The sequence below is a fragment of the Gossypium raimondii genome, chromosome 13 (genome assembly GCF_025698545.1).
Source record: "Gossypium raimondii isolate GPD5lz chromosome 13, ASM2569854v1, whole genome shotgun sequence".
Classification (NCBI taxonomy): domain Eukaryota; kingdom Viridiplantae; phylum Streptophyta; class Magnoliopsida; order Malvales; family Malvaceae; genus Gossypium; species Gossypium raimondii.
In genome coordinates, this window is record NC_068577.1 from 21,787,100 (window position 1) to 21,802,835 (window position 15,736).

The following is a 15,736-nucleotide window of genomic DNA, read 5'->3' on the forward strand; positions in this document are numbered from 1 at the left end:
GCATGAAGAGTTGTTCACTCAATAAGTTTTGTGTTGAAAAATCTTTTGATGTTGTTCGATTAAATCCACAAATACAAAATCAGATCATGTTTGATAAAGAGTTTTCATGTGAAACGCTTAATCTATTTGATCGTGATGGTAATGAAAATTTTTTAACTCTTAGTGTGAGATCTTCGTATATTTGCATGAGATTTGAGAGATTTGATTGTTTGAATTTATTTTTGCCTACATGTTCTTTATTTGGCATGTGTGATGTCTTGGTTAAAGTGAAGTTTTTGTTACGTTACGGAACGACCGATCAAAACCATGTTTTTAAACCCAGAGCCTGTATTCCTAAGTTGACGTCAAGCGAAGGTGAGTATCAAAATTGTATTTTGAATCAATGTGTTGACCCCTTCTATTTGCTTCAAGTTTTATCTTTATTTAGTTCGAAAGCCAAACATGTGAATTTCGTTGGTTTGCCAAGTCAAAATCAAATTTTTGGTTTTGGAGATTGTTGTACATTGTTGCTTAATGGATTCGAACATGTGTTGCATGATTTAAACTTTAATGTGCTTCAAGTTCTTCATAAGTTACTAGCCATGAATTTTTCTGGACGAATTGAAATGGTGAAGAAAAACTTTTTCTTTGATCCCGGTGAATGCTGTTCCATATCATTGTTCAAGGGATTTGGACCATGGAATTCTAATTTTCGAAACTATAATCTTCAAATACCTTGTGAATCAGGTTTGTTTCCATCGAAGAAAAAGGTAAAACCAATTTCTATTTTTTATCTCGGTATTGATTCATGTGTTGTTCTTTTGAGTTTATTTGTTCAAGCTGTGACTAAAATCTTGGAAAGTTCTTTTGTGTTTAATCTTCATTGTGTCACCAATTTGTTTTATTGTTTTGTAGGTGACGATGTTAGGTGGTACCCTCCTAAAGAGGGAGGGCATGCAAATAATCTACTTTCTTGTCGAGCCGTATATGATTCTCACGTTCTTGAAAGTGACTTTGTCAGGTTTATGACCAATGGGGTTTGTGACCTTGAGAGGTTTGTTGCGAGCAAATGGCCCGATTTGAGGACAAATCGTTTTCAAGAGGGAGGGTGTGATGCGATCCCGGTCGCATCATGTTACGACACAACTCGATGCTACCGAGATTGGCCCAAACTCGAGGGGCCCAAGTGCAAAATAAAGTTTTTAATTTCAGTTTGTCAATTTGGCTGCTAGAAAATAAGGACTTTGATTCATTAATTTTTAGTTATTTTAGTTTGTGTTTTTAATTATGTCATAGTTTGCACATCATTAATATGTGTTCTGCATTTAATAAAGTCATGCATTATGTAACTTTCATGTTAGTTAAGTTTGCATCATTAAATTAAGTCAAGTTCGTTTAATTATGTAACTTTCATGTTAGTTAAATTTGCATTTCAAAACCATGCATTTAAGCATATTAGTTTCTTTGAGATAATGAGGCATTTCAAAACTCATGAGATAATGAGGCATGAAAGCGTTTCTTTGACTTTGTAAGAAATAGGATGCAAATGATTCTTAGTATGCTTTATTAAAACCTATGATATTGTGTATGCTTTTTTGTACTTTCGAACATTCACTGAGCTTATTCGAGCTTAACTTTTTATCTAAATTCTACAGAGGAATAGTATGTCCGGGAAGTCTGAAGTGGCAAGGAAGTGATCTGCCCAAGGCATTGTGGTTAAGTATTTTTCGTGGTTTTGATTTCTAGGAATAAAGGTAATGTGGGATATTTTTTGTTAAAATTAGACTTTCTTATGGTTTCTATATGTTTCATGTTTTGATTTGCGAACTATTCGAATGTTTATAAAACATGCTCATTGGTTATATGTTAGGAAATTGTTGCATGAATTTTTTTGGAATACACGATTTAGGCTTGGTTGAGTTAAATATCATTTGTCAATTAAGCAGGAACACTACTTCAAGAATTAAATATGCTTTAACTTCTGGACTTTTAGCAAACTAAGTAGAATTATTGATACTCGGGAATAATGTATCAGTACCTTACCATGGAAAAGTTTTCAAAACTCAACAGTAACCAAGTTTAGTATCGATACCCAAATATAGGTATCGATACTTTGGATAGAAATACCGATATATTCATAAGGTATCCATAAATTAATTTAAACCAAATTTTTCTAAGAGCTAAAGTAGTATCGATACGTACTTTAATATTGATACCTACGCATAAGAAATGATACCTACTTGTTTTGTACCGATACTTACTCTAGAGTTTTAAAATTTATTAAAATGGTACTTACTTCTCAAGTAGGTCCACTTTTATTGCCACTTAAAAGCTTAATTAGTCAAGATTTCATCTGTAACGGTTAACTGTGACAACATTTGTAATTACCTGTTGTTGTGTATGTACCTGTACAAGTTCCGGTAGTTGTTGTAACATCCTGTAACTCAGGTTCGACGACTAAACCGAGTTAGTAATGTTACATTTGGGAGTATCAGAGCGTAGGTCACTCCAACACTTGAACAGAAGTTGTTAATACTCAAGACTAGTGTAACGTAACCCTTTGACTTAGATTTTCATAATACCTATACCATTTGACTTGAGTATCTTTGTTCGAAATTATTGTAAAATTGCTTCTTTTCGGGGTAGGATTGAGAACGCATTGCCAATATTGAAATGTTTTTACAATAATATGCATTGGGTCATTACCGCAACTCACACGCTTGGTTTGTTTTAGTCTGTTTATAGTAGTTACAATATGCCTCGTAGGCATGTTAATGGGAATGGGAACGTTCCAAAGGATGGTGCATCCTTTGCACCACCTGTGTCGCTAGTGTAGCAAGTAAAATGTGATAATACATGAGTGTGGTATGTGATTTACTGATTTTTAAAGCACGCTTATGAGGTTTTATATATGAAAACGCAATGAACACATTTGTGGCACTTCTACTGCAATTAAATGTGTGACCCAAAAGCATGTGACATATGACATTGTGATGTGAAACTAATAAACATGAATAAAGATTATGTGCATTAAAATAGTATATGAATATGTGTAATTGTGTATATTTTGGTCTTGTGCACTCTTAAAACTATTGGATATAGTTGGCATGCCATAGGATTATGAGTATTCACCCTTGTGTTTTGTGATTTGGGCGTTAAGGCCTCGAGACAAGTTGGAGAGATAACATAATGTCGAGCTAAACTCTATTCATCGAGACATTTTGGTGTGTTAGAGAGTGCTTAGCTTAATGCTACACTTATTAGACATGTTAGACTATTTGAGTCATTGGTGTGATGGAGATCCGTTTGTCCAATGTGTGGTTATTGAGTCCACCTATATGTTGCATATTTGAAGTTGCCAAACTATCATTATTGGTAATATATATAAGTATATGTTGTGTTGTATGTAAACATATGTGATTGAATATGAAAAACGCATGAGATAATGAAGCATGAAAATGTGTGACCGAAAAGCATATAATGTATGAGATTGTGATATGAAACTAATAAAAATGAACAAATAATATGCGCATTAAAACAATAAATAAATTGTGTAATTGTTGGTATTCTGGTCTTGAGAACTCTTAAGACCATTGGATATAGTTGGCATGCCATAGTATTATAAGTACTCACCCTTGCGTCTTCTGATTTGGGCGTTGAGGCCTCAAGACAGGTTGGAGAGATAAGGGAATATCGAGCAAAGCTCCATTTATCGGGACATGTTGGTGTTTTAGAGAGTGCTTAGCTTAATACTACACTTATGGGATAGTTAGACTCTTTGAGTTATTGCGGTGATGGAGATCCGTTTTATCCAATGTGTGGTTGTTGAATCCACCTATATGTTGTATGTTCTCAAGTTGTCAAATTATCATATTAGTAATATATATATGTTGTGTTGTATGTGAACATATGTGATTGAGTATGACAAACTCATGAGATAATGAAGTATGAAAACGTTTCTCTGACTTCACAAGAAATAGGATGCAAATATGCCTTAGTATGCTTTTGTTTAACCTATGTTATTGTGTATGCTTAGTGGTACTTTCAAATATTCACTAAGCTTGTTTGAGCTTAACTCTTTATCTAAATTCTGTACAAAAATAGTACGTCTAGGGAGTGTGAAGTGGCAAGCAAGTGATCTGCGTAAGGCATTCTAGTTAAGTATGTTTCGTGGTTGTCAATTCTAAGAATAAAGGTAATGTAAGAATTTTTAATTAGATTTAATCTTTCTTATGCTTTCTATATTTTTCAAGTTTTGATTTGCAGACTATTTGAATATTAATAAATAATGCTCATTGTTTATACATTACAAAACTGTTTCACGAATATTTTCAGAATACATAATTTAGGCTTTGTTGAGTTAAATATCATTTGAAAATTAAGAAGGAACACTAGTTCAAGCATTAAGTATGCTTTAACTTCTGGACTTTTAGCAAACTAAGTTAAAGTATCGATACTCGGGAACAAAGTATCTGTACCTTACCAAAGGAAAAGTTTTCAAAACTCGACAGTAACCAAGTTTGGTATCAATACCCAAATATTGGTATCAATAATTTGGATAGAAATATCGATACCTGCACAAGGTATTGATAAATTGTTTTGAATCAAATTTTGGCAGAAAACTAAAATGGTATCGATAAGTACTTTAGTTTGATACCTAACAAATAAGAAACAACAGCTGCTTGTTTAGTATCAATACTTACTCTGGTGTTTTGAAATTTATTAAATGTTACTTACTTCTCAAGTAAATCCACTTCTATTAATGCTTAAAAATTTAATTAGTCATGATTTCATCTTTAACAGTTAAATATGATAACATTTCTACTTATATGTTATTTGCATGTATTTGTATAAATTCTAGTAGTTGTTGTAACATCCTGTAACTTGAGTCCGGTGACTGGACCGAGCTAGCAGTGTTACGTTTGGTGGTATTAGAGTGTAGGTTAGTCAAACACTCGGACCTAATTTGTTAATACTCGGGACTAGGGTAACATAACCCTTGGACTTAGATTTTCATAATACCTAGACTGTTTGACTTGAGTATCTTTGTTTGAAATTATTGTGAAATTGCTTGTTTGGGGGTATGATTGAGAACACATTGCCTTTATTGAAATGGTTTCACAGGAATATGCCTTGGATCGTTTCTGCAACTCACACTCTTAGTTTGCTTATGTGTGTTTATAGTAGTTACAATATGTTTCGTAGATGTGTTAATTTCAATGCGAACACTCTAGAGGATGATACATCCTTTGTACCACCTATGCTGCTAGTGCAACAGGAAAAGTGTGATAATACTTGATTCTGGTATGTGATTTACTGATTTTTAAAGCACACTTATGAGTTTTTATATATGATAGCGCAATGAACACCTTTGCAATATTTCTACTACAATTAAATGTGTGACTGAAAAACATGTCATATATGAGATTGTGACGTAAAACTGCTAAACTTGAACAGAGATTATGTGCATTAAAATAATGAATAAATATGTGTAATTATGGATATTTTGGTCTTGTGAACTCTTGAAACTGTTGGATATAGTTGGCATGTCATAGGATTATAAGTACTCACCCTTGTGTTTTCTGATTTGGGCGTTGAGGCCCTAGGATAGATTGGAGAGATAAGGGAATATCGAGTTAAGATCCATTCATCGACACATTTTGGTGTGTTAGAGAGTGCTTAGCTTAATGCTACACTTATAGAACATGTTAGACTCTTTGAGTTATTGGTGTGATGGAGATCCGTTTTGTCCAATGTGTGGTTATTGAATCCATCTACATGTTGCATATTCTCAAGTTGTTAAATCATCATTATTGGTAATATATATGTATATGTTGCATTGTATGTAAACATATGTGATTGAATATGACAAACTCATAAGATAATGAAGCATGAAAATGTTTCTTTGACTTCGCAACAAATAGAATGCAAATATGCCTCAGCATGCTTTTGTTTAACCTATGCTATTTTGTATGCTTAGTAGTGCTTTCAAACATTCACTAAACTTGCTTGAGTTTAACTATTTATCTAAATGTTGTATAGAAATAGTACGTCTAGAGAGTGTAAAGTGGCAAGGAAGTGATTCGCGCAATGTATTCTGGTTAAGTATGTTTCGTGGTTTTCAAATCTAAGAATAAAGGCAATGTGGGATTTTTTATTTAGAATTAATCTTTCTTATGGTTTCTATATGTTTCAAGTTTGGATTTGCGGACTGTTTGAATATTAATAAATTATGCTCATTGTTTATACGTTAGGAAACTGATGCACGAATATTTTTAGAATACACAATTTACGCTTTGTTGAGTTAAATATCATTTGTAAATTAAGAAGGAACACTAGTTCAAGCATTAAGTATGCTTTAACTTCTGGACTTCTAGCAAACTAAGTAAAAGTATCGATACTCAGGAGCAAAGTATTCGTACCTTACCGAAGGAAAATTTTTCAAAACTTGACAGTAACAAAGTTTGGTATCGATACCCAAATATGGGTATCGATAATTTGGATAGAAATATCGATACCTGCACAACGTATCGATAAATTGTTTTGAATCAAATTCTGGCAGAGAACTAAAATGGTATCGATAAGTACTTTACTTTGATACCTAACACATAAGAAACAACAACTGCTTGTTTAGTATCAATACTTACTCTGGTGTTTTGAAATTTATTAAAATGTTACTTACTTCTCAAGTAAATCCACTTCTATTACTGCTTAAAAGCTTAATTAGTCATGATTTCATCTTTAACAGTTAATTATGATAACATTTCTACTTATATGTTATGAGCATGTATTTGTATAAGTGCTAGTAGTTGTTGTAACATCCTGTAACTTGAGTCTGGTGACTGGACCGAGCTAGCAGTGTTACGTTTGGTGGTATCAAAGTGTAGGTTAGTCAAACACTCAGACCTAAGTTGTTAATACTTGAGACTATGGTAATGTAACCCTTAGACTTAGATTTTCATAATACCTAGACTGTTTGACTTGAGTATCTTTGTTTGAGATTATTGTGAAATTGCTTGTTTTGGGGTAGGATTGAGAACACATTGCCTTTATTGAAATGGTTTCATAGGAATATGACTTGGATTGTTTCTACCACTCACACTCTTGGTTTGCTTATGTGTCTTTATAGTAGTTACAATATGCTTCGTAGACGTGTTAATTTGAGTGCGAACACTACGAAGGATGATACATCCTTTGTACCACCTGTGCTGCTAGTGCAGCAGGCAAAGTGTGATAATACATGAATGTGGTATGTGATTTACTGATTTTTAAAGCACACTTATGAGGATTTATATCTGATAGCGCAATGAACACCATTGTGGCATTTCTACTGTAATTAAATGTGTGACCGTAAAGCATGTCATGTATGAGGTTGTGATGTGAAACTGATAAACTTGAATAGAGATTATGTCCATTTAAACAATAAATAAATATGTGTAATTATGGATACTTTGGTCTTCTAAACTCTTGAAACTGTTGGATATAGTTGGCATGTCATAGGAATGTGAGTACTCATCCTTGTGTTTTCTGATTTAGGCGTTGAGTCCCTAGGATAGATTAGAGAGATAAGGGAATATTGAGTTAAGCTACATTCATCGACACATTTTGGTTTGTTAGAGAGTGCTTAGCTTAATGCTACACTTATGGGACATGTTAGACTCTTTGAGTTATTGGTCTGATGGAGATTCGTTTTGTCCAATCTGGGGTTATTGAATCCACCTATATGTTGCATATTCTCAAGTTGTTAAATCATCATTGTTGGTAATATATATGTATATGTTGTGTTGTATGTAAACATATGTGATTGAATATGACAAACTCATAAGATAATGAAGCATGAAAACGTTTCTTTGACTTCACAAGAAATATAATGCAAATATGCCTCAGCATGCTTTTGTTTAACTTATGCTATTGTGTATGCTTAGTAGTACTTTCACACATTCACTAAGTTTGTTTGAGTTTAACTCTTTATCTAAATTCTGTATAGAAATAGTACATCTAGAGAGTGTAAAGTGGCAAGGAAGTGATTCGTGCAAGGTATTCTAGCTAAGTATGTTTCGTGGTTTTCAAACTAAGAATAAAGGCAATGTGGGATTTTTTTTATTTAGAATTAGTCTTTCTTATGGTTTCTATATGTTTCAAGTTTTGATTTGCGGACTATTTGAATATTTATAAATCATGCTCATTGGTTTTACGTTAGGAAATTGTTGCACGAACACTTTCGGAATACACGATTTCGGCTTTGTTGAGTTAAATATCATTTGTAAATTAAGCAAGAACACTATTTCAAGCATTAAGTATGCTTTAACTTCTGGACTTTTAGCAAACTAAGTAAAAGTATCGATACTTGGGAATAAAGTACTGGTACCTTACCAAAGGAAAAGTTTTCAAAACTCGATAATAACCAATTTTGGTATCGATACCCAAATATGGGTATCGATAATTTGGATAGAAATATCGATACCTGCACAAGGTATCGATAAATTTTTTTGAATTAAATTTTGGCAGAGAGCTAAAATGGTATTGATAAGTACTTTAGTTTGATACCTAACACATAAGAAACAACACCTACTTGTTTAGTATCGATACTCTGGTGTTTTGAAATTTATTAAAATGTTCCTTGCTTCTCAAGTAAATCCAATTCTATTGCCACTTAAAATTTTAATCAGCCATGATTTCATCTTTAACATTTAACTATGATATCATTTGTACTTATCTGTTATGTGTATGTATTTGTATAAGTTCTAGTAGTTGTTGTAACATCTTGTAACTTGAGTCTTATGACTGGACCAAGTTAGCGGTGTTATGTTTGGTGGTATCATACTGTAGGTTAGTCAAACACTTGGACCTAAGTTCTTAATACTCGGGACTAGGGTAACGTAACCCTTGGACTTAGATTTTCATAATACCTAGACTGTTTGAATTGAGTATCTTTGTTTGAAATTATTGTGAAATTACTTGTTTTGGGGTAGGATTGAGAACACATTGCCTTTATTGAAATGGTTTCATAGGAATATGCCTTGGATCATTGCTTCCATCACACTATTGGTTTGCTTATGTGTGTTTAGAATAGTTACAATATGCTTCGTAGACGTGTTAATTTGAATGTGAACACTTCAGAGGATGATACATCCTTTTTACCACCTGTGCCGCTAGTGCAGCAGGCAATGTGTGATAATACATGAATATGGTATGTGATTTACTGATTTTTAAAGCACACTTATGAGGTTTTATATATGATAGCGCAATGAACACAATTGCGACATTTCTACTCCAATTAAATGTGTGACCGAAAAGCATGTCATGTATGAAGTTGTGATGTGAAACTGATAAACTTGAATAGAGATTATGTGCATTTAAACAATAAATAAATATGTGTAATTATGGATATTTTGGTCTTCTAAACTCTTGAAAATGTTAGATATAGTTGGCATGTCATAAGAATGTGAGTGCTCACCCTTGTGTTTTGTGATTTGGGCTTTAAGGCCCTAGGATAGATTGGAGAGATAAGGGAATATCGAGCTAAGCTCCATTCATCGAGAGATTTTTGTGCGTTAGACAGTGCTTAGCTTAATGCTACACTTATGAGACATGTTAGACTCTTTGAGTTATTGGTGTGATAGAGATCCGTTTTGTCCAATGTGTGGTTATTGAATCCACCTATATGTCGCATATTCTCAAGTTGTTAAATTATCATTATTGGTAATATATATATGTATATGTTGTGTTGTATGTGAACATATGTGATTGAATGTGACAAACTTATAAGATAATGAAGCATGAAAATGTTTCTTTGTCTAACCTATGCTATTATGTATGCTTAGTAGTACTTTCGAACATTCATTGAGTTTTTTTGAAGTCAACTCTTTATCTAAATTCTGCTTAGAAATAATATGTTTGGGGAGTGTGAAGTGGCAAGGAAGTGATCCATGCAAGCCATTGTGGTTAAGTATGTTTTGTGGTTTTGAGTTCTAAGAATAAAAGCAATGTGGGATATTTTTGTTAGAATTAGACTTTCTTATGGTTTCTATATGTTTCAAGTTTTGATTTGTGGACAATTTGAATGTTTATAAATGATTCTCACTGGTTAAAAGTTAGGAAATAGTTGCATGATTATTTTCGGAATACACAATTTAGGCTTGGTTAAGTTAAATATCATTTGTAAATTAAGCTGGAACACTACTTTGAGCATTAAGTATGCTTTAACTTAAGGACTTTTAGCAAACTAAGTAGAAGTATCGATACTCAGGACCAAAGTATCGATACCTTACCAAATGAAAAGTTTTCAAAAATCAACAGTAACCAAGTTTGATATCAATATCCAAAGACAAGTATCGATACTTGTGATAGAAATATCGATACCTCCACAAGGTATCGATAAATTGTTTTGAACCAAATTTTGGTAGAGTGCTAAAATGGTATCGATAAGTACTTTAGTTTGATACCTAAAAAATAAGAAACAATACTTTTTTTTTAGTATCGATACTTACTATAGAGTTTTGAAATTTATTAAAATGGTCCTTACTTCTCAAGGAAATCAACTTCTATTACCACTTAAAAGTGTAATTAGTCATGATTTCATCTGTAATGGTTAACTATGATGACATTTGTACTTATTTGTTGCTATGCATTTATTTGTATAAGTTCTAGTAGTTGTTGTAACATCCTGTAACTCGAGTCCAAGGACTGGGCTGGGTTAGTGGTGTTACATTTGTTGGTATCAGAGTGTAGGTTATTTGAACACTCGAACCTAAGTTGTTAATACCCGGGACTAGGGTAACGTAACCCTTAGACCTAGATTTTCATAGTACTTAGACTGTTTGACTTGAGTATCTTTGTTCGAAATTATTGTGAAATTTCTTGTTTTGGGGGTAAGATTTAGAACACATTGTCTTTGTTGAAATGTTTTTACAGTAATAAGCCTTGGATCATCGTCGCCATTCACACTATTTATTTGTTTGTGTGTGGTTATAGTAGTTATAATATGCCTCATAGACGTGTTAATGTGAATAGGAACGTTCCACAGGATGGTACATCCTCTGCACCACCTATGCCGCCTTGTAGAGTAAACATATCGGATGAGAGTGTTGGCCCTCTTATGCAAGCCATGATTTGGGCATTTCAGCGGATTCCTGGTGCCAACCCTGCTCCTGCCAGTTGAGCATCTACAGGCGTTGGGTGGTAAGGAGTTTGGTGAAGTAAATGGGGTCGATCTGACTATAGTAAAGTATTGACTCGAAAGTGTTGAGGTAATTTTCGATTAAATGTCCAATAATAGGAGTACCGAATTACTGAGCCCAAAGGCTAAGCCACTATCGAAACCACATTTGCAAACAGATGTAATAAATGTCCCCTATTAGCATGTCAATTGTATCCTAACTATTTATCTAAGCTACCAGGTCCTTGTTTAAATATTTCTAGATTATTTTTATTTATGTTCCAAAATAAATTTATAGTTCCGAAACAATGTTCAAAGCAAGAACCACTATAACAGAAATAAATAATTTCAGTCATAGCATAAAATCAAATTTTAAAGCTTTCATTTACATCTCCACAAGGAGACTTCGTTCAAAAATCATTTATATAATAATTTTCATGACATTAACCAATTTTACCATCATTCGACAAAGTCAAACTTTTACAAACATGTTTGAAACCATATTTTGACAAACATATAAGTACCATCATACAATTTTATACTCAATATAATATAAAAAATATTAAATCACAAGATAAGTATTTTTATGAGAATTCCGTAGAATCTTACCACACAAAATTCTCAAAAGTGATGGAGAAGATTTCTTCACTCTCAATCTACTATTTTTCTGCTTCCCCGTGCTTGATTTCTTTGTTTCTTCTTCAATTAACATATAATAATTAAATATCCATTAATATGGCTCAAAAACTCAATAGCTTGTAATAAATATGAAATTAGGCATGTATGAGATCAAAACTTTAAAACCTATACCTTAAACAACCCTTTCTCACTCCTACCAAGTTCAATCATTTGCTAGAGTTCAAACCCTAACTTATTGGATGATAGATATGATGAGGGAAATGGCTCAATCAAGATTTTATGATGAAGATTTGACAAAGAAATGTTGAAAATGGTGAAATAGGGATAGAAATGAGTAGAATTGGTGGAACAATAGAGAAAAATGAAGTTTCTCCTCTTGATGGTCGGCCGCTGCTATGAATAAAAGAGAATATATGTTTCTCTTTTAACCCATGTTTATTTTGAAAAGAAATGGTTGAAATGGCCAACAAGTCAATAACAAATTCAACATGTGATTAAAAAAATCATTTTAATAATAAAATTTAAATGAAAAAGTTTCATCATCTCATCACCACAAGTCTAAAATTACTCTAATATTTAATTTCTCATGGGCTCTAATATATCTAAATTAAATTTAGAGGAAAATCAAAATACAATCGTGTTAACATAAATTACTTTATAAAGGCTCCTTAATAATTTAAAATAAATTAATCCATCGAAAATCAAATTTCTCATATTAGAATTTTACCGAGTTCCTTGGTAACAATATAAGGTAAATAAAAATTTTCGAGGTGTTACATAGCCTTTCTCCATGTTTTACCTAAAATCGACTTTATCAACCACTTGAAGAAACTAATAAAGTAATATAATTTTATTTTTACTATGATAACATTATTTATTTTCTCACATTAACAACATAGTTTATACTCCTCAAATAACACTTATTATTAACTTTATAATAACTAAATTCTTCACCACTGATATATGTATGTTTCATATAATGTAATGATTTAAATACTTTTTACATTAATATTATCAATTTCATAAACTTTTAAAATAAGTAAGAGAATCCAAGGTACTTACCTTTGGATGCTCCAAATCACAAAATCAAGCCTCCAAAACTTGATTTCATCCTCAACTAAACTAAATCTCTGTACTTTCCAACCTTTCCAATTTAGTCCCAAAAGTGATTTTCATTACCCCAATACATATTCCAACTTATGCTTGTTCACCTTTAAAGACTCACTTTTCCTAATGTGGTCATATTTGCACTTTGGTCCTTAAACTTTTCAAAATATGCAATTTAGTCCTTTTGTCGCGTTTTTACATATAAAACTCTTTTCACAAATTGTCATATCCAAAATCAATTTTTTTTCCTAAGAATTCCTTTAACTTACTTATTTTCCAAATTTTTCTAGCAATTCACTATATCTACTACCAGAATAGTGCTAGATGTCCGCTATTGGAAATTTTGGGATGTCACAAATAGATCCTTTCATTGCTAGCAATCAATAACACTAGGAATCACCACTAATCACTTTAAGTGTGTAACTATGATACCAATTTTTGGAACCTAAATCTATTAACTCTTTAAACAAATTATGTTGAATTGAACTGTCAGACTATAGTGGCCACTTTAGTTGCCACTACACAAAACAAGTACACAAAGTAAATAATGAACACATATGATTGTTTACGTAGTTTGGTTTTTCAACTTCTGTAGAGCCTAGCTCAATGAGTAATTTGTTATCTTTAATTCACAATACAACAAATGGATCAAGCCCTGTCACTCTTTAAGTATAGAGATCTCACTTTTGTACCTAAAGGTTAGAACACTCACCTCTATATTCTCCCCTTGAGAATTTAGGCTGTAAACATAATTTGTTTACTGTCAATTACATTTATAAAATATGTTATTCAATGAACAATAAAATGCTTTCTATGTTCACTTACAAAACCTATACAACTTTCTCAATATATAAGAGATTTTGAGACTTGCAAACATACTAGAGACCAATTACAATCCAAGCCCTTAATAATATTATCTAAAAAATAGCAAAAGCAATATACTAATTAGCTGCAATATAAAGTAAACTCAATGGAGATTCATTCTTTAAAGAAGTCTTCAATGTGATTCTGATCCAATCCAATCTTCAAGGATAATAGCATTTAATAGATTGGTGTTCAAAGTTTGGCTTCCATATATCCACAATATTAGCATAGTTCAAAACCCAAAGATTTTATTTCAATAAATTGTCAACTCCAAATATGACAAATTTGTTGGACTGCTACAGAGTCGATGGAAGTGGCTACTTCTGACAAGCACTTAACAGGCTAGTTCAAAACTTGCCTCAACATTGACCAATATGTTTTATGTCATTCATTTTTAAATTTTTTTTTAAATTTTATGTTTATGATTCTATCTTACTCGAGCCTTAAGATATAAGATATATATATTTGAATCTTTTCTATTTTATATATTTGCATACTTTTTTATATAAACTATTTTGAATATTAGGTTATTCTTTGAATTTTTGTAGAAATTTTTGTATATTTTTGAATTAGTTATATTTTATATAGTATAAATAATAATTATAGCAATTATATATATTAATTTTATTTTGAATTTTAAAATTTTTTTTACATATATTTAATTTTATATAATTAATATCATTGTAAGAAAGCTCACTACACCAGAACAGGTTTTTAGCGGCGCTTTTTAACGCCACTAAATCCATTTCCAGCGCTTGAAGAAGCGCCACAAAAATGCCGTTAACAACAACGTCGCTAACTTTTGCGCTATAGAAAAAACGCTAAAGATCATGTTCTTTAACGGCGCTTAAGAAAAAACGCCGCTAAAGATCATGTTCTTTAGCGGCGCTTAGGAAAAAAATGCCGCTAAAGATCATGTTCTTTAGCGGTAGCTTAGAAAAAATGCCGCTAAAGATCATGTTCTTTAGCGGTAGCTTAAAAAAACGCCGCTAAGATCATGTTCTTTAGCGGCGTTTTTGGAAGAAAACGCTCTAAAAGTAATGTTCTATAGCGGAGCTTGTTCAAAAATGCCGCTAAAAGTAGTGTTCTTTAGCGGCGCTTGTTTCACAAATGCCACTGTTTTGATATGACTTTTAGCGGCGCTTTTTTAAAAAACGCCACTAATTTTGGGAATTTTTTAAAATAAAATTTTCTATTTTTTTCAGCCCTCCTACAACAACAAATCAAAAGCAACCAGATCTAAACTAACCAAAACAATAAATTTATATAATATTTCAAATTAAATTAATAAAATAATATTAATTGATATAAATAAAAGTGGATTTCAGACTTTTCTTTACAAAACGTTAAAAGTATTTATGCAACATACACTATGATGGGCGGAAGTTATGATCATGAAACATCTTCATCATAATCAAGTCGCTTTGTTGAAGTTCGTCGTACTTTTGCTCTCTCGCTTCTCTCGATGCCGCATCTTTTGAAGTCGTAATGTAGTTCTTCACATTTCTTTCAACCTCTCGCTTCTATCGCTTCTTCTCTCATTGCGGCATCATTCGCCTTCTTGGCGCCTCGATTTAAGGTTGTTGAAGTTCTTCATATTTCCTTTGAACCTCAAATGTGGTCACTTGCATCCGAGTCATCCGGTCTTTTAACCTCTGAACTTCACTTGAGATTGACTCCCAAGCCATGTATTGGTGCGAAATGGATCCAAAATATTGGGTTAATGATAAAAGATCCTTGAAATCGAACTCGACCATACTTTTCAGACCCAAAACTTCAGAATAATCCGGTTATCAATGTCTTCAAGATGAACAGAACTATCACTAGAAGCAATCGCTTCGTACTCCGTCTTTTTTTCTTTTAGTTTTTCTTAATAAATAAATCACATAGTTAGGAACGCAATATATAGTAAAAAAAACAAATGCAATATAACAATAGTCGCATTACAAGCAATGAATTAAACCATTAGAAAATAAACACTATAAATAA